The following is a 22,819-nucleotide window of genomic DNA, read 5'->3' as shown; positions in this document are numbered from 1 at the left end:
TCTTTGTAAAGCCCTTGCACTTGGCCACTGCACTACTGCAAGGAAAACTCTGCAGGAGAAAAACAGAGGCTACTGTTGTGTATTTTAGCTCACAGTTGGGGGCCTCGCATTGTGACACAGCATAGCGGGAAGCAGAAGGGGAATGGGGGTGCATGCCAGAAGTGGAAAGGCCAGGGTTACCTTGCTCTATGACAAACTGCGCAAGTCCCAGGAAACCTAACTCACTCCTGAGAGATGTGATCCATTCTCAAGAGACCTGACTCAGACTCTCAAGAAAGACAATCTGTTCTCAAGGTGGTGCCCCCATGACCTTACCGGTCCGCCACCTCCCAACACTGTTATACCAGGAATCAAATTTCAGCATGAGTTTTGGTGGGGGTAAAACACACACAAAGCCTAGTGGTGACTTTTCTGTCTTCTGGCAGCGCAGCAGGTGTTGGGCAGATTACACAATGACAGCACGTAATAAACACTCTAAGAACTGTGGCTACCATTAATATTCCTCCTCCTTGAGAGCAGACACCATGCCTGCTCACCTGGACCTTTTCTGGCACATTGAAGAGGAAACCCTAGATGCCTGATAAACATTTGTTGACGTAATAAAAACCTTAGTTAGGCCTGGGGTTGTGGCTCAGTGGTAGAGCACTTGCTTATAGGTGTGAGGCACTGGGTTCAATCCTCAGCACCACATTTAAAAAAACGAAACAAAACAAAAAAACCACAACAACTCAGTTACACTACTTGGTAAACATGGTGGGTCAGCCAGTAGAAGGGGCAGGGGCAGGAGAAGAGGGTGGCCCGGGTTTACTTGCAATATTCCTGAGACAGACCCATAAAACCAACCCCAGCCTCTGTAAGAAGCAAGCGCTAAGCCTCTGCTTGTATAGGCTGGTGTGCCCAATATGGCTCAAATAACAGGGAAGAATCAAACCTGCTGGCAGAAGACTCTCAAAGCCAATAACTGAGAGGAACTGGGACTGACAGAGACAGTCCTGTGGACAGAACTCCGATTCACAATGTCATCCTCCCTTTTGTGTATTTGACTGTGGCTTATGGAATGAGCATGAATTTTGGGTCAGACATACCAGTATTCAAATTCTTCTTCTTTAAGCAAAAGCTATGGGGTGGAGGTTAAGGGCAGAATCTTTCAGGCAAGACTTCCTGGACTCTCATCCCAGCTTTCCTACTTCCTGGCTGTGAGACTTTGGGTGTATTATGTAACCTCTCTGTGCCTCAATTTTCTCATCTGCAGAGATAATAATTTCTGTTCCACAGGGCTCTTATGAGGATTAACAAGTTAAAAATAGCAAAGTTCTTAGAACAAAGCTTGGCATATAGTAAGTACTATATATAGGTTTACTGAATCATTCTGAATCTTAATTTTCTTATTAGAGAAAATACGTAAAATCTCTTGGTACAATATTTCACACATGAAACACTGTCCATAATTGTTGTTATTATTATTTTCTATTATTGTTACTTCTCTGGTAAGTGAAAGATACTTTTAGGGGGTAATAGAGACCTTCCTGTGGATACTTCTGGTTTCTACTGGCAATTTTGGAAGAACAGGAGCTATTTCTGGGTGGCTATCTCCTAGCCACTTCCCTTGTACCTTGCCTTTTCAGAAACCTTTTTTTGCAGACCCAAACATTCCAATGTGTTCCCATTTCTCTAGCGGACATGCGGAGGAGGGGTGCATTAGTTTCCTCAGACCACCGTGGCAAAGTCCCGCCAACTTGCTGGTTTGAAATAGCAGAAATGTTTTATTTCACAGTTCTGGACACAGATGTCTGAAATCAAGGTGCTGCAGGACCACACTCCCTCTGGATGCACTAAGGAGCATCTTTGCTTATCTCTTTCAGTTTCTGGTGGCTCAGACATTGTTTGACTTTGAGTAGCATAACTCCAGTCTCCATTTTTGTCTTAACTTGGCCTTTTCTTTCCCTCTATGTGTCTCTGTCCCAAATCTCCCTCTGCCTTTTTCTCATAAGAACACCTGTCACTAGATTTAGAATCCACTGTATTGGAAAAGAGGAATGAAGGGAAGGGAGGGGGAAGGGAAGAGGAAGGACAGTAGAATTAATCTGACATAACTTTCCTATCCTTGTATTTGAATACGCAACCAGGTTCACTCTGCATTATGTACAACCAAAAGAATTAGATCCTAATTAGAATAAAGTATACTTCATGTGTTTATAATATGCCAAAATACACTCTACCATCATGTATATCTAAAAAGAACAAATAATTTTTTAAAAAAAAAAATCCACTGTAAATTCTGGATACTCCTACTTCAAGATTCTTAGCTTAGTTGCACCTGTAAAGATGCTATTTCCAAAAAGGATGACATAGGTAGCAGATAATAATACATAGTGGAACCATTCAGAGTCAAATATTCAACTTGCTTTAAGGGATAATGGGACCCTCCCTAATGGGGTGTATACCTTTACCTATGCCTCCTTTGCCTTGAATACTTGTTCCAGTCTTGTCTATGCTCCTGAGATGGGATGGTCAGAGTCCAAGGGACAGCAAGACTTCATGACCAATAAATCTGTTTCTTTGCAGGTTCCACTCGGGCCCACATCTGCACCTGCTTCCAGCCTCAGGACTTGCTGTGGGCAGCATGTTGGACACTTGACCTTACACTCCTCTGAATTCTTATTTTGCTTGGCCCTCCCAGTTGCCTTGCCAGCAGCCAGGAGAATTGGATGTCACACTGGAGCCTGGCTGGCAGTGTCAGCTTGCCTTGCCTGGCTCTTTACCACAGTTGCTTTGGGCACACATCAAGTTTCACAATGGAGCCAAAACAGGAGACCCTGGTAAGCTGGAAGCAGCAGAGTGGATCTGGGTCAGAGCAGGAATTATGTTTACAGTTAGGCCAGGCAAATAGGCTCAGGGAAGGAATCTGGGTCAAAAGCGTGGCAGCCTGGAGGGAACATGAGACCTGATGCACAAAGGAAAATGGAGACCAGCTTTGCCTCTGCACAGGCCAGTTCTTGGTTCCTCCAACTCTGACTGAGGTGAATTTGTGACCGTATAGCATGGATTGCAAGGGCCAACTATGTCCAGCAGATGTTTATTGAAGATTTGCTGTACACCAGGATCCAGAGATAGAGATAAAACAATGCTTCTCTTGGAGTAGATGGACATATAGCAAGGGAGATGTGCATATAAAGAAGTAAATGTCATAAGTGGAATAGTTACATGTGCACAGCATACGAGGATGTCCAATAAGAGAATAACTCATTCTGCCTTGGGCTAGAGAATAGTACCCAATGGGCAACCAGAAAAGGTAACGTTTGAGCTGAATCTTAAGAACTCAGTAAGGGAAGGTGGGAAGAGCAGTTCAGTGTGGTATTGTTCAGCTGGTTTTTGGGTGCCTCTGCTCTCTCTCTCTCTCTCTCTCTCTCTCTCTCTCTCTCTCTCTCTCTGCATGTATATCATCCATAGCCAAGAACTTAGATGAAAAGCACATTTGTGGAGAGTCTTTTTCTGGATCAGCAGTGTAGAGATAGACATTAAACAATTCGGACAGATGGGTCGTGACCCAGGGAAAACCAACTAAAAATGACTCCATTTGTAAGAAACTGGTTTGGTGGTAAGAGCTGCATGGGATGAATCACACTGAGCATAGCATGTGACCAATTTGGATATGTTTATTATTAAAATTTTTTTCCATTTATATTACAAATAATATATCTCAAACCCAAAGAAGACATGCATGATTTCAAACCATGGTAGAGGTAAGAGTTCTTCTGCTCCTTATTCCCTGTTCCAAACTTTCCAGTTCTCAAAGAATATCTCTTTGACCTTTTTTGAAGGTGTCCTCCAAACCAACACCTTTATAATTAGTAGTAATGGGTTTAAATTTGAAAATAGTGTATCTTCATCTAGTATGAATTTTACCTATTTCTAGATTGTATTTAAGTAATTGAACTGGATGAGGTTTACATGTAAGGTTTAAATATGTCCCAATATTTAAACAAATATGTAGTGCTGGAGTTGTGGCTCAGTGGCAGAGTGTTTGCCTAGCATGTGTGAGGCACTGAGTTCGATTCTCAGCACCGCATATAAATAAATGAATAAAATAAAGGTTCATCAACATCTAAAAAAAATTAAAATAAATATGTATATATTGTTCAGCATTTGATATATACAGCATATAGGTCAACAATGAATATAAAATTCAAATAATTTTCAGAATAAAAACACAAACTTCAAAAAGGATGAAATAAGCCAGACACAAAGAGCTACATACTGTCGGAGTTCACTTATATTCAGAAAAAAGTAAAACCCACCAGGGATAAATATTAGATCAGCCAGGCTTGGCAGTATATATTCATAATCCAAGGGACTTGGGAGGCTGAGGCAGGAGGATCATGAGTTCAAAGCCAGCCTCAGCAATTTAGTGAGGCCCTAAGAAACTCAGAGAGACCCTGTCTGTAAATAAAATACAAAAAAAGGACTGGGGATGTGGCTCAGTAGTTAAGCACCCCTGGGTTAAATCTTCAGAACCAAAAAAAAAAAAAAAAGTCAATTGAAACGTAAGTGCTACCCACAGCACACATAGCCTTGTACTCTCCGCTACCACATTAACGGGTGGGTAAGGAATAGTTGTATAACAAAATACAGCAAGGCAACAATTATCCAAATTTTACCTGAGCTTCTGTAGCCAGCATGAATAATCAATGGTAAGTCAGATCCTTACAATAATTTATCTCTGTGCAACATAATCATTTCAAGCTGAAAATATGTGCCTTCCTGCTGAAAGGCAGTGGGTTTATTGAACTTCTGGCAGAGGAAGCATGGGTTGGCTCTGCATCCTCTACCACAAGATAGCATTCCCAGGGAGTGCTGGAAGAATCAGAAGCAAGTCTCTCCTCCAGTATTTGCATGGTCTCTCAGAGCAGCAAATGGAAACATAAAGAGCTCAGACTGTATGCACAAAAGCAGTCAACTTATGTTCAACTTAGCAAAATGCAGAGAACTCCTTGTAATGGATACTAGGCCTAGGAAATGAAGGTCAATTTTGCAAGGGAGGCATGGATGAGGATCCACGACTGGAAGATTGCAATGGTAACAAGTGAAGGATCTAGAGGAGCAGGAGAAGACCATTTCAGGTTAGGGCACTACACATAGAAAGGAAGGGAACAGACTCACAATCCCAGTCAATGCTGGCCACCCTGTACTGAGTACCTCTGGCTCTGCAGATCATGGGCCCAACCCTCAAACAGCATTGCCATTTGCGTTTTATGATCCATGTTTTAATCATCTTTTTTTACTGCTGTGACCAAAAGACCTGGACAATTAGAGGTGAAAAAGTGTATTGGGGGCTCAAAATTTCAGAGACCTCTGTCCATAGATGGTTGACTCCATTCCTCATGGACGGAGGCAAGGCAGAACATCATGGCAGAGAGTGTGTGGAGGAAAGCAGCTGAGATCATGGCACCAGGAAGGAGAGAGAGAAAGAGAGAGAGAGAGAGAGAGAGAGAGAGAGAGAGAGAGAGAGAGAGAGAGAGAGAGAGAGATCCCCTCAGGGACAAAATATAAATCCCAATAACCTACCTCCATAACCTACCTCCTCCCGTGTCACCCTAACTGCCTACAGTCACTACTGAGTTAATCCTTAGGAGGGGATTATAACCCAAACATTTCACCTCTAAACTTGCTTGCATTGTTTCACACTTGAGCTTTGGGGGGAGGTCTAGTATTTAAACCATAGTAATCCCTGGTTTGCCGATGAGAATAGAGAAGCTCGATAAGATGCAGTAGATGGCAGTTAGAATCCAAGCACAGAGTTTCACCTGATAACCAAGCCTGTTCTCTTTCACTATTATAATGGTCCCACACTGAGGTTATAGCGAATGTTTTTATATTTCATCATATGAAGCAAACTAAATGGACTTTGAGTAAATCAAACACACTTTGTTTCTAAGTGTGGTTTCAGTTGTTCCAAGTTATTTATTTTTAATTGCCTTTCCAAAGCTCAAAAATAAAAAATAAAAATAAACCTATCATGCACATCCTGCTAAGAGAGAGATGCTTCCAGCAGGGGAACACTGTTGAGTTTTGCATTCTAGGTTCTGTGGTTCACAGTGGGCTGGCTTTACTGAGGACTGGAGTTCTCTATTAAGAGGCGTGGGATGGGATCTACTTCTGCTTAGTTATCAGCAGTGGAGACAGTGTGGTCTCTATGCAGACGAGATTACTGTCCTGTGGGAGATGGGGCAGGTAGAGCTTTAGAACAAGAAGTACATGAATATATTTGATTATAATATCAACAGAGTGATTAGGGGGTTACTCTATTGCTTAGTACAAATTGGCAAGGTCAGTAGGAACAACTAGGAAAAGAAGGAGGAGCACCCAGCAATGGCCACTGTGGCCGTGTCGAGTGTTTTGTGATCCTGGCACCGAGCACATAGGTCCAGACAGGTGCAGCAAAGATGGCCTGGGATTCCTGGGCCAGAGTCCACAACTTCCAGCCAGGCCTGCCCTACCTTTGGTGCCTCAGCTTTGGAGTTCCCACAGCTATGACTCAGACCTGGTGTTTTCTCTGGTAAGGAGGGGACAGGGCAAGTGATTAGGTCAGAAGGGAAAGGAAGGATGACTGGCAACTATTATACCCACAGCCCCAGGAAAGAGGCTCCTGCCAGCCTGCCTGGCCCTGCCTCTCTCACTCACGCCCTTGCGTGAATCCAAGCACTTGCTGTCATAGTGCCTCTGATTCACCTAGCCTAGAAACCCAAGAACAAACCCCGACACCTCCAACCCCTTCACACTTCAGATCTGGTGCTCAACTCCAAAGGACTTTAGACCCAGATTGTTTTCAGAACCCATTTCCAGTTCCAGCCCTGGGTACATGCTTTGGATCAGGCCATTGTCCTCTTTCGGGACCCGTTGGAACCTCCCAGCTGGCCTCCCTGACTTCAGTCTACCCACTACAGTCCATTCTCAGCTATCAACTGAGTGATCTCCCTGAGAGATAAACCATACGTGTCACTCCTTTGCCTTCTAATGCCAGAGGAATGTTCTAACTAGGGGTTCTCTAAAAATCCAGAGGCAAAGCCGGACAAATTACACACCTGTAATCCCAGTGGCTCCAAAGGCTGAGGCAGGAGGATCATGAGTTCAAAGCCAGCCTCAGCCAAAGTGAGACACTAAGCAACTCAGTGAGATCCTGTTTCTAAATAAAATACAAAATAGGGCTGGGGATTTTGTCCTGTTTGATGTACAAGACCAGTTTCTGACATATTGGTGAATATTCAAAAAATATTTCCCAATGAAGAAATAATAAAATTATCCTAGTTTAAGCCATCAAAAATGAAAACCCATATTCTCATTCCACCCAAGCAGAGACAGAGCTCTCTCTCACGTGATGAGACACAACACGCTCCTCGAGGAAGACTGGACCCCTCGCAGAGGCTGAAAGCCAGTGTGACCCCTGGTCTTGATACCTAGTGCAGTGCCTTTCATGCGGTGAGCTTTCCGTTTATCAGTGAGTATCATGTTGAATTAAAACGAGGGATGTCCAAACAGAGCTTGGTGGCCGTGTGTGCAGCTTTCTGTCCTGACATAAACTGGACTTGAAACACATGGACTTCTCAAATGAGTCACCTGAGAAAAGAGAAGTGTAGCACCTGGGGATCCAGGTTCTCACCTCAACACATTGACTCTGTTGGTTGAAGTCAGATCCACTTACCACACAACACTTGACCCTCCAGACAGCTGGCACTGTTGGCCAGTTACCTAAAGGTATTAAGAGCTGAAAGAAAAAAAAGAGCCTCTTCTTTGACCAGCAGTACTGACCAGGTGACTGCTAGGGAAAAGCAGGAGGACCACGTCACTTTAGTGTGGTATGTAGTGATGGACAGGCTCAAGCCCATTCACACCCCAGCTTTGCATTCTGGGACAATTCCCGAAACTGTCTAGACCCTCACTTATAAAATAATCCCCGTAGTTAGAAATAGAGTCTTATCACTGAGTTATTAGCAACTATTCCAGGACTATACATCTAAATACTAAATTATATATGATCGTGATGCAAATCACCAAGCAAGCAGTGCCTTCCTCAAGGGAGGCACAAACATAAGGAAAGCCTGGTTTGGTAGATCATAACAAAACTGCTCCCATTACTTCCTCACCTCTGCTTTCGATAGAAAAGCATTGCTTTGTCTATATATTCTATGTACATTTCAACTTAGAACTCTTAGCCCTATAGAATCTCTTTGGATGAACACTCACTATTAAACAAATTGGGAAATTTCATAGCTGAATGTAGGATTCTCCAATACAGACCTGGGTACCACTTCTTTCCTGCAGCCATGGCAGACCTCCATCAGTGACCACAGGGTCTCAATCTGAGCCTTGGCGCCCACCTCACAATCCCTCATGGACCAGAGTCTCTTATAGTTCACTGGAGCTACCACTTGAAATTATTTACCATCCTAGGTTTTAGGTTGTATAAAACCAGGACCAAAATGCATTAACTATTCCAAATCTTTTATTTATCTCTGGGTCATGTATTTTAGATTGAAACATGTCTGCCTTTTTTTACTGAATTTGCCTTCCTTCCTTCCTTCCTTCCTTCCTTCCTTCCTTCCTTCCTTCCTTCCTTCATTCCTCCCTCCCTCCCTCTCTTCCTTCCCTCTTTCTCTCACGTTTTCCTCTAAAACATACAATAAATATTGAATTCAACCATTATTTCTCAGAACTAAATATTAAACTATAAATTGTCAACTTTTCCATTATCTGATCTCTCTCCCTTGCCTTTTCAAACAAAAGGGACCTCTCAAGCTGTGTCCTAATTGTACACAGTTGTGCAAGATGCAATGTTTTGGCGAGTCGCTAGGTGGCATCTAATTGAGGCACCGGGTGAACTATCCCAGAAAAAGTGCTTTTTAGAGCACACCACAGTTCTCCACTTTGGCTGCCATTGTCTGGTGGGCGTGTTGGAGTTAATCCATAGCCATCTGTCTTTATTTTGCTAACTTACTCAGTCGGACGCCACACAATTGAGTTCTGCAAATGTCGGCTCTCCAGTACAGCAATTACCATGTCTCTTCTAAACAATATCACTGCACAGCATTCTTCCTGCCTTGCAGAGATCTTGAAGCATTCAGGCTCCTTTTGACTTGCTTTGCTTATAAGGTTTGACATCTTCAAAGATGAAGAAAAATTGGTCTGAACCCAAAGCCACAACAAGGCATGGTTTCTCTTTCCAAACTAAGAACATGCCAAGCGACATGTTCCGGTTACATAAAAACCTCTCACAGCACAGCAGAGGACGTGGGCTGTGTTTGTGCAGCCCATGGAGACACTGCTACCTCCTCCAGGATGCACACACTCGGAGTGCATTTTGCTGCTGTTGACGATGTTATTTTAGTAGTTGAGGGACTAATGGGAGGGGTGGAGAGTGAGGCATGTGGCAGTAATAGGAGAAGCAAAAAAGAAGGATGAATGGGGAAACGAGCTTATATTTGAATGACCTACCTTCCATTGCTGTTCCGGAAGAGGGATAAGTTAATAATCTAATGACCTGGAGAAGTTTTTTTTCCTTCCAATGTTTACTCATTCATTCATTCATTCATTCATTCATTCTTTCATTATGTATTTAAGATCTACTCTTCATGTCAGGCACTTAAACAAGATGCTCCAGGTGCCCATGGGACCCATTCACCTCTTGGCACTTACAATTTGTGAGGAGACAGATATTGACCGGGTAAACACAGTTGTGAAAAAGACACACATAGGAGGTTGCACAAGCACAGGATGGAACCCTCGCTTAGCCTGGGGATCTGAGAAGTTGGGGAAGGTATCGTTCTTCTCTGTTGTACAACCACAGGCTAAATATTTTTGCTTTGCAATTAGTATTTGGTGAACAGCCAGCAATTCTTTATTGTAGTGGATCAAGGAAGGTCTGGCAGAGTGAGAACACAGCCCAATCCCTGCTGGAAAGGCCAGAGCTTCTCTCACACAGCACAGGGTTCAACTTTTCCTGGCTGTTTGCTAGGTTTTCACTAGGACTTGTTTTCCCCTCCAGACAACTTCTTTCTTCATCACTGGTTTTTGTCTTTCTTTCCCCACCAACATTATATTAATGGTGTCTCTACCCATTATATTAAGGACTCTATCTATCTTTCATTTTTACTTAAGCCCATTTTGTTCCAAGTCTCAAAGCACAGATAAACCAAAAGTGAATTGAACATTAACATGTTTGTCGACATTGCTCTCTAGAGTGGTTCTTCAGATTTGATTCGCTGTTTCAATTTTAGGAAATATGAGGCAATTTGGGGGAGCATCAATGAGGATTGTCTCCTCCACTGGATCACCGTTCTTTCAGTGTGCATCTGTCTTCGGGGTCTCAGTTACAAAATGGAGGTAGCCCATATGCTGACACAGGGCTCTAGATTCAAGCAGAGGTGGACCATGTCCCTTCCATGTGCAAGAACTGTAAACCCCTGGATTTTGATCACAGGCACTGGAATAGATGGATAGTGCAGGGGTTTGGTGTGTTCTCCATACTTCCCCATGTGATTGTGAACAGCTTGGTCTCACAGGACTTTATCCTGACAACTGAGTGTATTTGTCATTAAATATTTGAAGTCTGGAAGCTTTAAGGTCATCTCCTAGGAGAATTGCGCCACAGGTAGTGGGAAGACAACTCCAGCCCTGGACTGTGTTTTACTTTACTTCTGTCTCACCAAATTCCTCCCTGAGGTTGAATCTGTAGCTTTCCTTCATGACTGTGGGTGACTGTCCTTCTCCTGTGTGAGGCTATGTCCCATCAGAAAGTGCAGATTGGGGTGGGGTGTCTGGGGAGCTTTGTGGGGCAGGTCAGGGTGTAGGTGGGTGCCTTCTTCCTCTGCCCTCTCTGGGATCTGCTGTCACCTGTTGGGTTGGGAGGGCAGAGGGCAAGTGGGGATGCCTGGGGGAGAAGAAATGTTACCAGAGCTGCAACAGAGAGCCAGGCCCTGCCCTGAGGCCAGCCCTGGGGAGAAGGCCAGCTGCCGGAAGCAATCCTGGCAACCTTCTTCTCTTTTTGCCCTCTGGTTGCTTTTGACTTAGCTGACCAAACTAATTCTTGAGGCTTTTCCTTTCTCAGAGCCCGTGACATGAGCCCTCTTGTTTCTGCCCCCGTCACCCTGAGTGACCTTTGTCAGCTTCCTGTGCAGCCACTTACTTTACTCTCTGCTCATTTACTCATTAACCCTGGTTATGAAAACCTGGGTCTTAGAAGCCTGCTCTCCTCTCCTCATCTCTTCTGAGACATTTCTCCATTTTCTTGGTTTGAGTTACGTACACCCTAAAGAGCTGGAACCCTCATGTGCCTCTTGCTGTGCCCATGGGGCCTCAGATCATCCCCACCGTGCCCTGCAAGGGAAGTGTGTCACTATCCTTGGTCCTTCTACCCATATCATTCCTTTTGTCTCAAAGTCTATTTTCTTCCTCCTTCCTCCCACCTTCCAAATTTTGACTTCTTTTCAAACTCCAGTTCAGTTGTCATTTCCTTTGCAGCATCTCCCTCCACTCTCCAAGCCCCGCTAGTTCCTTTGAATTTTGTGGCGCTGACATCATCTTTCCATTAGCACATTTACCACATTAGATTACATGGCACGGCTGACAAGTCCCCCTGACCCTCAAAGTTGTCTTAGGACACGAGGTCTTACTTGCTTGACTTCCTGCATAGACAGGTGCTTAAGAAATACTTGTTTGTCATGTAATAGCCAGCTGTTGTTAGCTTGGTGCATTTTCTCAGGCAGTCCTCAAAATAACCTTTGGAGGTCAGTCATTATTCCATGAGAAGAGTGAGGTTTAGAGAAGTTGAATAAATGACCAAGAACCACACAGGCAGAATGGGGACATGAACCAGTACAGATGAAGTCTGGAGGCCACACACTACAGCATGGTCACTCTGACTATGGTTGTTGGGAAAAGTATAAACGGCAGCCATACCCCAGAGAAAAAACCCCAACATGGCGCCTAAGCACCTCTTCTTCCTACCTTCTTCTTTTCTTCAGTGGCGCGAAAAGTTCCCACCCGTGTGAACTCTCCCGCCGGCGCCAATTTCAAATCTCGCTGGTGGGGAACCTCAGCCCCAATGAGAACTAATTCCTGGGCTCCAGAGCTGATATCTGAAAGAACTTGCCAATAAACGGGTTGCCTGCCATTTATCTAAACCCTACCATCTCCCCCTTAGTTCTATATAAGCACACTGCTTTTTGCAATAAAATTGGAATTCTCCCGGCGAAGTGTCTTTGCGTGGGGAATTCTTTCAATGGTGTCCCCTGCAGCTGCCACCTGACAGCTAACAGAGAAAAACATGTAGCCTGGCACTTGTATAAGCCAACGTTAAAGAAAGCATGCCTGACTGTATGGATGCAAGATCAGGAAATCCAGTGATGACTGGGCTCTATAACGCTTTCATAGATCCCAGCCTTAATTTCTGCTCATTCGCCCTCCTCCTCAACTCCACTTTTTTCTTATAAATGCTCCTTCAGTCTCTACTTCCCTTGTCTCCTGCTGACCACCTGTGACAGCTTCTTAAGGAGCCCCTCAGCCCACAGCCTCTTTGCTCCTCTCCCTGTCCTTGCCTACCCACAACTTCTCAAGGCTGATTCTCAGGGCTGTGCTATTGGAGCCACACTCAAGGATTGGTCTGGGCTTCTGACTCACTGTTAAGTAAAATCTAAAGCACACAAGGCTGACCCTCTAGGCACCACTGTCCCTTGCAAGAATCGTTTCCCTTCATTTAACCATCAGTTTAAACCAAGTGATTTTGTTGACTGCTCCTGGTTCACAATTGGCCTGTGTTGTTTCCAGATTTGACCCAAGCCATTCTTCTGTGTTTTGAATACCTGTCGTAAATCAGGAACTGAGCTGGGTTCTCTCAGCTCTGGGATACAGAGATTACAGCTTTGGTCTACGAAGCTCAGAGATTAGTGAGAGATGGCTGAAAGAGCAATTACAAGGTGCTGTAATTGTGTGAGCAATTCAGAGGAACCGCCTCGTTGTCATGGAAACACATAGGAAGTTCACCTCCCTTATCTCTAATAATCTTAGCTCTATCCATGCCTGGCTTGATTCTCTTTTCCTAGGGGTCTTTCTACGCCTGATCCTTCATGCAATCAGATTGTTCTAGATAGATCTGTACTTAACTGATCCATTCATCTGAAAAAAAAAATGGTTTCCTTGAACTTTTCCTTCTTGCCTGGAGAACTGTAATTGGGGAGAGGATAAGAGAAGGCAGATGGTAAAGAAGGATGATGTGCCTGCTCCTAGAGCTTGTAGCCCGGAGAAAGACGACAATGTGGAGGAAAGGTGTTGCTTTTGTTACAGTCCACCCTAACTATCCATTTTGGTGGTGGGTGGGTGTGTCCTGAAGAAAAAGGATTATACTTAGCTCAAGCTTCAGCTACTAGACTTGCACCGTCCAAACAATTTTGTGTGGAACTCCAAACAAGAACAGATCATTAAGGCAGGAGGCTGATTCCAGATAACTAAGCTGCCACAGAGCATTAGGAGACTCACCCTCAAAAAACTCAGACAGGACTCAGGCTGAAAGGACTGAGGGCCCCTCCAAGGAGACAGCTGAGTAAGCAAAGTTGCCCGTAAGTGTTGCCAACCTCATTTGTGTCTTGGGCTAACAAAGCCTCGGGAACATTTGCACATCGTCCAATAGTAGCTCTGTAATGATTTACCTATTAGCTAAGGGGAAACAGCTTCCGCACAAGATAGTCCCCAGAAAAAAAAATGAACAGCTGGCAAGACTCACCTAGATGATCCCATAGGCTTCCCCTCCCCTCCATCCTTTGAGACCAACTGTCATCCCTGCACCAGACTCTAAGGCACATGTTTCCTTATATCTTCTACACCTCCTTGGCTCAAATTCTGCATTGCCAATCTCTGACCTGAGTGACAACCCCCTACAGGGCTCTAACAGAACCAGTGTTCTGTTAGCCTTCAGCTTTCTTATTCTCTTATTCTCAGGCCCACCACGTTCCTCTCCGGCTCCAAGCCCCTTTCACTCTACACTTCCAAAACCCCTTTTCTCCACTGAGGTCACCTGTCCTTTGAACCAGCCAATCCTCTAGGCTGAGGAAGTCTCTGCTTTCCTAGCATTTCCAAGATGCTGGGGTCCTGGTTGGTGTCATCCTGGAGCACAGCCCACACTGGACAGGGGCTCGAGGGGAGTGCAAACTCTTGAGGGATTTCATTGCATGTTCACAGTTTCACTGGCAGAGGGTATGGCAGAGATAAGAAGAATATGGAGGGAAGAGAACATGCCACAAATCAATAAACTCAACATAGTTTGGGGGTAGAGATCCAGAGATTTGGTAAAAGTCCAGAAATCTAAATGCTGGATATGCTTACCAAGTTTGCCCAGGCTTTGAGCTAAGCAAACAGATCTCCTGTCTCCTTGACAACCAGAATACAAACACGTCTGTAAACATGTTTATCTTACCTGCATTATCCACATTCTTCACCAAAGCCAGTGCATAATCAGCAAGCACAGGAGGATGTAGGCACCAGGTGAAAAAGTCCACATCTCTTAAACAGTACTTTTCCCTCATTGCTCTCTGGTGGGGGTCTTTATCTCCTCAACCTCATTAACATCTCACTTGTCTCATTTACCAGCCCTTGTCTTCCTGGTAGAAAGCTAATAGAGTCTTACCTCTCCCTGTCAGTAAAGACCATTCAGGGGACCAATAAGAAAATTTTCTAGGAAGGTATATCTGGAAAGTTATATTTATAGAGATACATCTACACGGCTATAGACACAAACTATAAATAACATCCTTGTGTGAGGACAAGAGCCATGTTGTTACCTAATGGGGAACTCCATGCTCCTATCTGCTTTCTTGGCATGCAAGACAGCTGCTCAGTTATGGTGTTGGATATGAGCTGAGTTCGGGGAATTGCCTAATAAGTTGGACCACTGCATGGATAATGGGAGGCAGCAGCCTCTAAATACTTAGGGCTCCCAGAGGTACATCACCTGAGTCAATCAGTCACCAAAATAAAGAATCCAATCCTGGGAAGATAGAATCTCAGCCGTCCTTCTAGAACGTTCTTTTCCTTATGACTATCCTCACCACCACAGCTCATAGCTGGCAGAATGGACCACAAATGTGAGAGGACAAAGGGTCTGCAAGGTTGCATTTAGAGCAAGTCATCACTCTAAACCCACAGTCACACACCCTGGTCCACTCCTTCCCAGGGTCAAGTGGGGTGAGAGAAAGAGAATGAACATCCATGCAGGGCCCCCAGTTCTTTAAAACAAGTGTGAAGCAAACATAAGAAAATTAAAGCAGATCACTTCCCCACCACCACCACCCCAATCCTTATCCTTATCTTTTCTGGATAAATTTAGAAATTGTGTGAAATATAGAAGGTGCTTGTGAACATGTGTGGGTGCACATGGGGCATGTGCACCACCCCTCAAGAACATTCTGTAGGCATGAGCTAGTGCCCCTGGGCATGCATGTGGAAACCCATACACTGGCGCAAACAATACAAGTACTACACATGTTAGCTTAACCACAGAAGTATTGCCAAACCCAACTCTGATGGGAAAAGCCCATTATTTTCCAAGTACCCTGTTCTCATTCCACTTTACCCTCTGGGAATCTCTTAGCAGAGCTAGTAGGGAAGAAGAGGGTAAAATAATGAGGTGCAATGGAACAATGGAGAATGTCTACTAGTTATCATAACCGACATCCTGATGGGGAGGCCACTTAGTGTGGAAAATAGTAGGACCCATTAGAAACGAGTTGGGACCGTATCCCAGAGGACTTCTCAGAAAAGCATTCTACTGGCTTGTGCTGAGAAACAGAAACCAGAAATAGCGAGGCTGGCTGTGTGGACAGACTCTACCCCTGCCAGGCAAGGCTTAGTGTGAGGTGCAGGAGGATTCACTGACAGAGATACATTTCTTGGAAATGGGAGCAGATTTATGCCAACCACTTGCACAATAATATCTGGCCTGAACAGAGCTCTTGTGCAATTACCAGAATCCTGTACTACTCCTATTAATTTACATAACAAACATTTTACACCTACTTAGTGAGAATAGCTAACATTTATTGAAGGTCAAGTACAGTTCTGAGTTCTTCATATCTATTAACTTAATCTGCACAAGAACCCTTTGAAGTGAGTCCTGTTGTTACCATTCCCATTTTACAGAGGAGAAAACTGAGATACAGTGGACTTGCATGAAATTTCTTACTATATTCAAGGATCTGGATTTGAACACAGGCAATCTTATTTCAAATCCCACATGTAAATCACTGAATGTATATGCTTCCTATATTGTTTTGTTATTGGTTTTTTTGTTTTGTTTTGTTTTGTTTTGTTTTGTTTTTGTTTTTTGTTCCAGGGATTGAACTCAGGGGCACTTAACCACTGAGCTACATCCACATCCATTTTTATTTTTTCATTTTGAGACAGGGCCTTGCTAAGTTGCTGAGGCTGGCCTCAAGCTTGCAATCCTCCTACCTCTATACTGACTTTTGTGTGAAGCACTATATTAGGCATTCAAAAGAAGCTAACAAAAATACCACAACCCCTACACTTAAAGGAGTTCATAGTCTTAGAAACAGAGGATAATGCTTTTTTCCTTCTTTCCTTCCTTTCTTCCTTTTTGTTTGCAGTGCTGGGGATCAAAGCCAGGGCTTCACACATGCTAGAAAAGTGTTCCACCATTGAGCTACACATCTAGTCAAATGCTGCCTTCTGACTTAAACAAATTTGGCCATTTAGAAAATAGATATTCGTTTTGTGGCCTCTTGAGGTTGAATGCACATGGGAAACTATAAATCCCCTTGCCCCTACGTCCTGAAAACTGTTGAACTGAATCCCCCCACAAGGTGATGTGTTTTGGCAAGGAAGCACCAAAACACTCCTTCAACTTGTTTGGCAGTTCAGTGAAGAGCTACCTAAGTCAGGCAGTCTGGCAAAGATCATGTGCATGAAGGACTTGAGCTAAAGCAGATGTCATAATATTCCTAGGAGAGTGCTGGGCAGTTCTGGGTCAGACCAGGCAATAGGGTCCTCTGTGAAGGAATGGACAGAATTATCAAGGGCTGGTGGTGGGCCTCCACCTGCTGCCTTCTAAAGCTTTGTCCACAGAGGAGAGAGTGGAGCCTGTACAACATTCCTAACCAATCAACAGTCTTGACACTATTCACTTTCCAAAGAAATGATTTCATTAAAGCTAAAGAGAGTGCTGGATAACCCCCTGGGCAACTGCGGCTAACAAGCTGGAGTGTTGCTTCTTGATTCAGTGCCCAGATCTCCCACCTCAGGAATTCCATCAGAGACCTCTAGGCATCCAAAATCAATCTCTGTAGAGTTTTGGTGTTTTTTTTTTTTGTTGTTGTTGTTGTTGTTGTTGTTGTTTGACCTAGTGTGTTTTTCCCAAATGGTATTTTGTTGTTCAAAAATAAAATAACTGAGAGAACACCCCATCTTATGAAAAGGATTATAAGGACCTAAATGTAACGCTAAGATTTCTATATCAAAGGGTAATTTGAAGGAAAATAAGCCTTATGTTTGTTCATTTGCTGTCATATAAGAACATTTGGTTGTTATTTGTACATAGCAGATGCTCAATAAATGTGAGTTTCCTTCCTTACCTCTATCACATTTAATTCTCATAAAAACACTATAAGGAAATCATGATGTTTACACTATAGATGAGGAAACAAAAGTTTAGAGTTTAAGTAGTTTGTTCATTCCTGTGACTATAAGGCATCCACTCTGGGTTCAAACTGGAATGCCCACCCTCTTCCTAGCATGAACATTGCCTCTGAGATCATCACAACTGAGCTTTGTAGAAAATTTCATTTACAAAGTCCTTCCACAGTCACCATATCACCAAATCTTCAGAACACTCCTAATCTAAGAGGATTATTATTTTGTTCAATTTTAAGTGGTTGAAGCCACTCATATGATTTTAGCAATTTATCCAAGGTAGAAAATGGACCCTTCTGAACCCATGTTTTATGTGCTCAGATCCTTGCTCTTGGTACCTCACCACATGACATCTCAGCAGGGATCCCAAAGAAGGGCAAATGAATGTGAATGTGAATGTGAACTGAGGCCAGAGTTGGGCAGCTAGGATCCATTGTCCCATTGGTGCTCCAGAGCTGACCTTAAATCCCACCTCAGCAGCATGCAGAAACCATTTTTATATTACTCTTTTCTTTATTTTTAATTGGTACATTATAGTCATATATAATAGTGGAATTTGTTGTTACATATTTACACATGCACACAATATAACAATATAATTGGCCAATACCATTCCATCAACATCATTCCCCAGTGTTTTCCCCTTTCTCTCCCCTATCCCCTTTCCTCTACTCTACTGCTCTCCCTTCCATTTTCATGAGATTCCCCCCTCACCTTTTTCCCCCTTTTTGTCTCTCTAGCTTCCACATATGAGAGCAAACATATGACCCTTGACTTTCTGAATTTGGCTTGTTTCACTTAATACAGTGGTCTTTAGCTCCATCTGCTTTCCTGCAAGTGACATAATTTCATTTTCCTTTATGGCTAAAAAAGACTCCATTGTGAGTACATACGATATTTTCTTTATCCATTCATCCATTGATGGACACCTAGGCCAGTACCATAGTTTGGCTATTGTGAATTGTGCTGCTATAAACATGGGTATGCATATAGTATACTGACTTTAATTCTGTAGGATAGATACACAGGAGTGGTATAGCTGGGCCATATGGTGGTTCCATGCCTATTCTTTTGAGAAACTTCCATACTGATTTCTATAGTGGTTGTACTAATTTGCAATTCTGCCAAAAATGTAAAAGTGTCCTTTTTCTTCCCGTCCTCTCTAGCATTTATTATTATTTGTATTCTTGATGGCTGCCATTCTGACTGGAGTGAGGAGAAGTCTCAGGGCAGTTTTAATTTGCATTTTCCTAATCGCTACAATATTGCACATTTTTTCATATATTTTTGACCACTTGTATTTCTTCTTTTAAGAAATGTCTGTTTAGTTCATTTGCCCATTTATTGTTTATTGGTGTTAAGTTTTTTTAGTTTTTAATATATCCTAGATATTAATCCTCTGTCAGGAGAGTATTTACCTATCTAGAATATATGTATTCTCTCATTCTGAAAGTTCTCTCTTCACATTCTTTCACACTTAATTGTTTCCTTTGCTTTGCAGAAACTTTTTAATTTGATGTCATTCCATTTATTAGCTCTTGGCATTATTTCCTGAGCTTTAGGGGTCCTATTGAGAAAGTTATTGCTTGTGCCCATGTGCTAGAATGTTGACCCTATGTTTTCTTCTAAGAGTTGCATAGTTTCTGGTCTAGTTCTTAGGTCCTTGATCCATTTTAGTAGTTTGTTTGTTTGTTTTTGAGCAGGGTAAGATAAATAGCTGAGTCTCATTCTTTTACCCATGGATATCCAGGTTTCCCTAGCACCATTTGTTTAAAAAACTATCTTTTCTCTAATGTTACATTTTTGACAACTTTGTCAAAGATCAGATCACTATATCTTCCTGTATTAGTCTCTGTACCTTTGGTCTAAGTATCTGTTTTTATGCCAGTACCATATAGCTTTGTTACTATAGTTCAGTAGTATAATTGGAAGTAAGTCTTAGCGATGCCTCCAGCATTGCTTTTTAGCTTAGAATTGCTTTGCCTATTCTGGGTCTTTCATTCTTTCAAATAAATTGTAGAACTGTTTTTTTTTTCCCTGTTCTATGAAGAATGCCATTGGTATTTCGATGGGAATTGCATTGAATCCGTATATTGCTTTGGGTAGAATGGCCCTTTTAACAATATTAGTTCTGCCATACATGAGTTCATGAACATAAGAGGTCTTTCCATCTTCCCGTGTCTTCTTCAATTTATTTCTTCAATGTTGCATAATTTTCATTGAAGAGGTCTTTCACCTTCTTGGTTAGATTTATCCCTAGGTTCTTGTTTTTTTTTTTTTAATTTTGTTTTGTTTAAACTATTGTGAATGGTATTGTTTTCCTGACTTTATTCTCAGCAAATTTATTATTGGTATATAGGAAATCTACTGATTTTTTGATGTTGATTTTGTAATCTGCTATTTCACCAAATTGTTTATTAGCTCAAACAGTCCTGGGTGGAGTTTATTGGATCTTCTAAATATAGGATCATATCATCTGCAAATAGTGACAATTTGACTCTTCCTTTTCTATTTTTGTCCCTTTTATTTCCTTCTCTTGCCTAATTGCTTTGGCCAGAGGCCACTTTAAATAAGCATTAAACCATATTTTCATATTTTATGGTTTACAAAATATCTATCTCGTATGTCCTAATTAGAGTGTGGCTACTGTATAAACAGAGTAGCAAGGTGACTGAATTTTTCAGACGGGCTAGACACAGCCCACACAATATTCCTATGCTAGGATCAAGCCCACATTCTGTCCAGGTTACTTTCCTAAGTGACACTCTGCATTCCCTTGCTTTACCTCATCACCTTGATCTTCTAGGTATAATTTTCTCCATGTTCTTTTAAAATGTAGTTGCTCTATTATGATTATACCAATTACATATGCATTTTGAAAATAGTCTAGAGAACACGGGATGATATAAAGAAGAAAATAAATATTATTAAGTATCCTATTTACTAAGTTCTGATAATATTAGTATCTCATAGTATGTACTTCCTAGGACCTATGTATACATATATAATGGTTTCATAATATTTTATCAAATGTACATGTATACATGTACCATTATTTATGTCTGCATTCCTATCCTAATTAATTCTGATTGATAGACATTTGCTGTTTGGTATATCTTCGACATTTATAAAACAGTTCAGTGAAAATCATTGATGGTTCATCTTTGTATATTTGCCTAACTTTCTAGAAGTGGAATTGCTGCTCACAGAGATACACTTTTTTAATGGTTTTTTGTATGTGCATTGATAAATTAGCCTGTAAAAAACGTGAGTCAACTTATACTCTCACAAGCAGAAAACAAGAACATCCCCATATCTTTGCCAACACTGAGAATTAACAAACCTTTATTCTTTAACCAGATAATAGAAGAATAACTTGTTTTATTTTAATTTTTTTAATTGTTGATAGACCTTTTTAATTTATTTCTATGTGGTGCTGAAAATCCAACCCAGTACCTCATACATGCCAGACAAGGATGCTACCACTGAGCCCCAGCCCGAATAACTTGGTTTTTTTACCACTTCTGAAGAGGAACATCTTTGTATCAGTTTATTAGTAAGATGATTATATTTAATTCATTGTCCAATCTAGGGTATTTCAAGAATGAAAGGGGACATTAAATGGCGGATAAGTCAACAGGCTCATGGTTGTGCTACTTCCTGGCCATTTGCATTTATTAGTTTGGGCATTACTTGTTTGTAGCTTTTACTTACTTTTTCCTAGTGGGTTGTTTGTTCTTTTCTTAATAGTACAAAAGATTATGTTACAATAATATTAACTCTTTGTAATGTGTGTTAAATATACGTCTCTCTACCTATCATAAATGTAAAGGTTTTATATATAGGTTATTTTAATTTTAAAAGTAATAAAATAAGATTTTTTAAAGTTTGTTTCAGATGTCTTAAGCTTCTTTGATACAACTGTAGATTCACATGCAATTACAGAAAATAATGTAGGCAGATTCACTTTATACTCTACCTAGTTTCCTCCAATGGTACACCACAATAGTACACCACAGCCAGGCCCTGGGCCTACTTCCTCCCGTTGCTCCCTGTCTTTTCCCCCTACATTATTTTATTGGTGCCTTACAGTTGTACACAATGGTGGGATTTGTTGTTACATATTTGTACATGTACTCAATGTAGCAACTGTAATTTGGCCAATATCAGTCCTCAGCACTTCCCCCCTCCCTCTCCTCTTCCTACCCATCCCCCCCCCGCCCTTTCCTCTATTTTACTAAATGGTCTTGGATTTTCATGAGATTCTTCTTGCCCTTTTGAAGCAACACTCGCCTCTCTTCTTCTCACCTTTCCCCCAGCCTGTGACCTCAGCAACATTATCTGTTCCCCATTTCTACAACTTTGTCATTTCAAGAATGCTACATGAATGGAATCATATGGTGTGTAGTCTTCTGGTTTCCTTCTATGTGGTTTTATGTTTCATTTTGTTTTGACTCAGCATGATGCTCTGAAGACTCCATCAGAGTGTTGCTTGTGCCAAGAGTTTGTTCCTCTTTATGGCTGCTTTGGATGTATCCTAGTTGCTGAACCATTCACCCTTGGTGTTGTCACTTCTTTTTAGTCACTCAGATAGGTGTGTGGGGATATTTTGTTGCAGTTTTAATTTTCACTTCCCTAATGGGTTTTGATGTTGGACATCTTTTAATATACCCATTGTCATTTGTATATTCTTGATGAAATGTCCCCTTATATGTTTTGCCCATTTTCTCATTGAATTGTTCGTTTTTTGTACTGTTCAGTTTTGAGAATTCTTTGTTCAGATAATAACCCTTTGTCAGATGTGCAATTTACAAATATTTTCTTTCTTTCTTTTTTCTTTTCTTATTTATTTATTTAGTTTATGGCAGTGATTGAACCCTTACTAGTTTACTACTGAGCTACATCCTCAGTATCCCCACGAGAACTCCAAAATAGTGCGAGAACTCAAAAGTTGCGGCAGAGGCGGATAGTAATGCCTCGCCTGTCAATCAATACTGTTGGCAAAATGCCAGGGGCCATACAGACTCGGCTGTGGCTCTCAGCACTCAGTCCTTTTTATTTTTTTATTTTAAGACTTGTGACCCTCCTGCCTCATCTCCCAAGCTGCTGAGATTACAGTGTGCTCCAC

The 22,819-nt window shown here is 42.0% G+C and overlaps 1 protein-coding gene across 1 annotated transcript in view; it reads right to left on the bottom strand.

The window, feature by feature from the left end:
- LOC124099022 (uncharacterized) overlaps positions 1-22,819 on the bottom strand; it is a 67,050-nt gene that overhangs the window by 9,102 nt on the left and 35,129 nt on the right. The gene's annotated exons all lie outside the window — the stretch shown is intronic.

This window comes from Marmota monax, unplaced genomic scaffold (genome assembly GCF_021218885.2).
Source record: "Marmota monax isolate L192 unplaced genomic scaffold, Marmota_monax_Labrador192_F-V1.1 WCK01_AAM20220418_F8-fsc00011, whole genome shotgun sequence".
Classification (NCBI taxonomy): Eukaryota; Metazoa; Chordata; class Mammalia; order Rodentia; family Sciuridae; genus Marmota; species Marmota monax.
The sequence above is the reverse complement of the archived record's forward strand: the minus strand, read 5'-3'. Positions and strand labels throughout refer to the sequence as shown.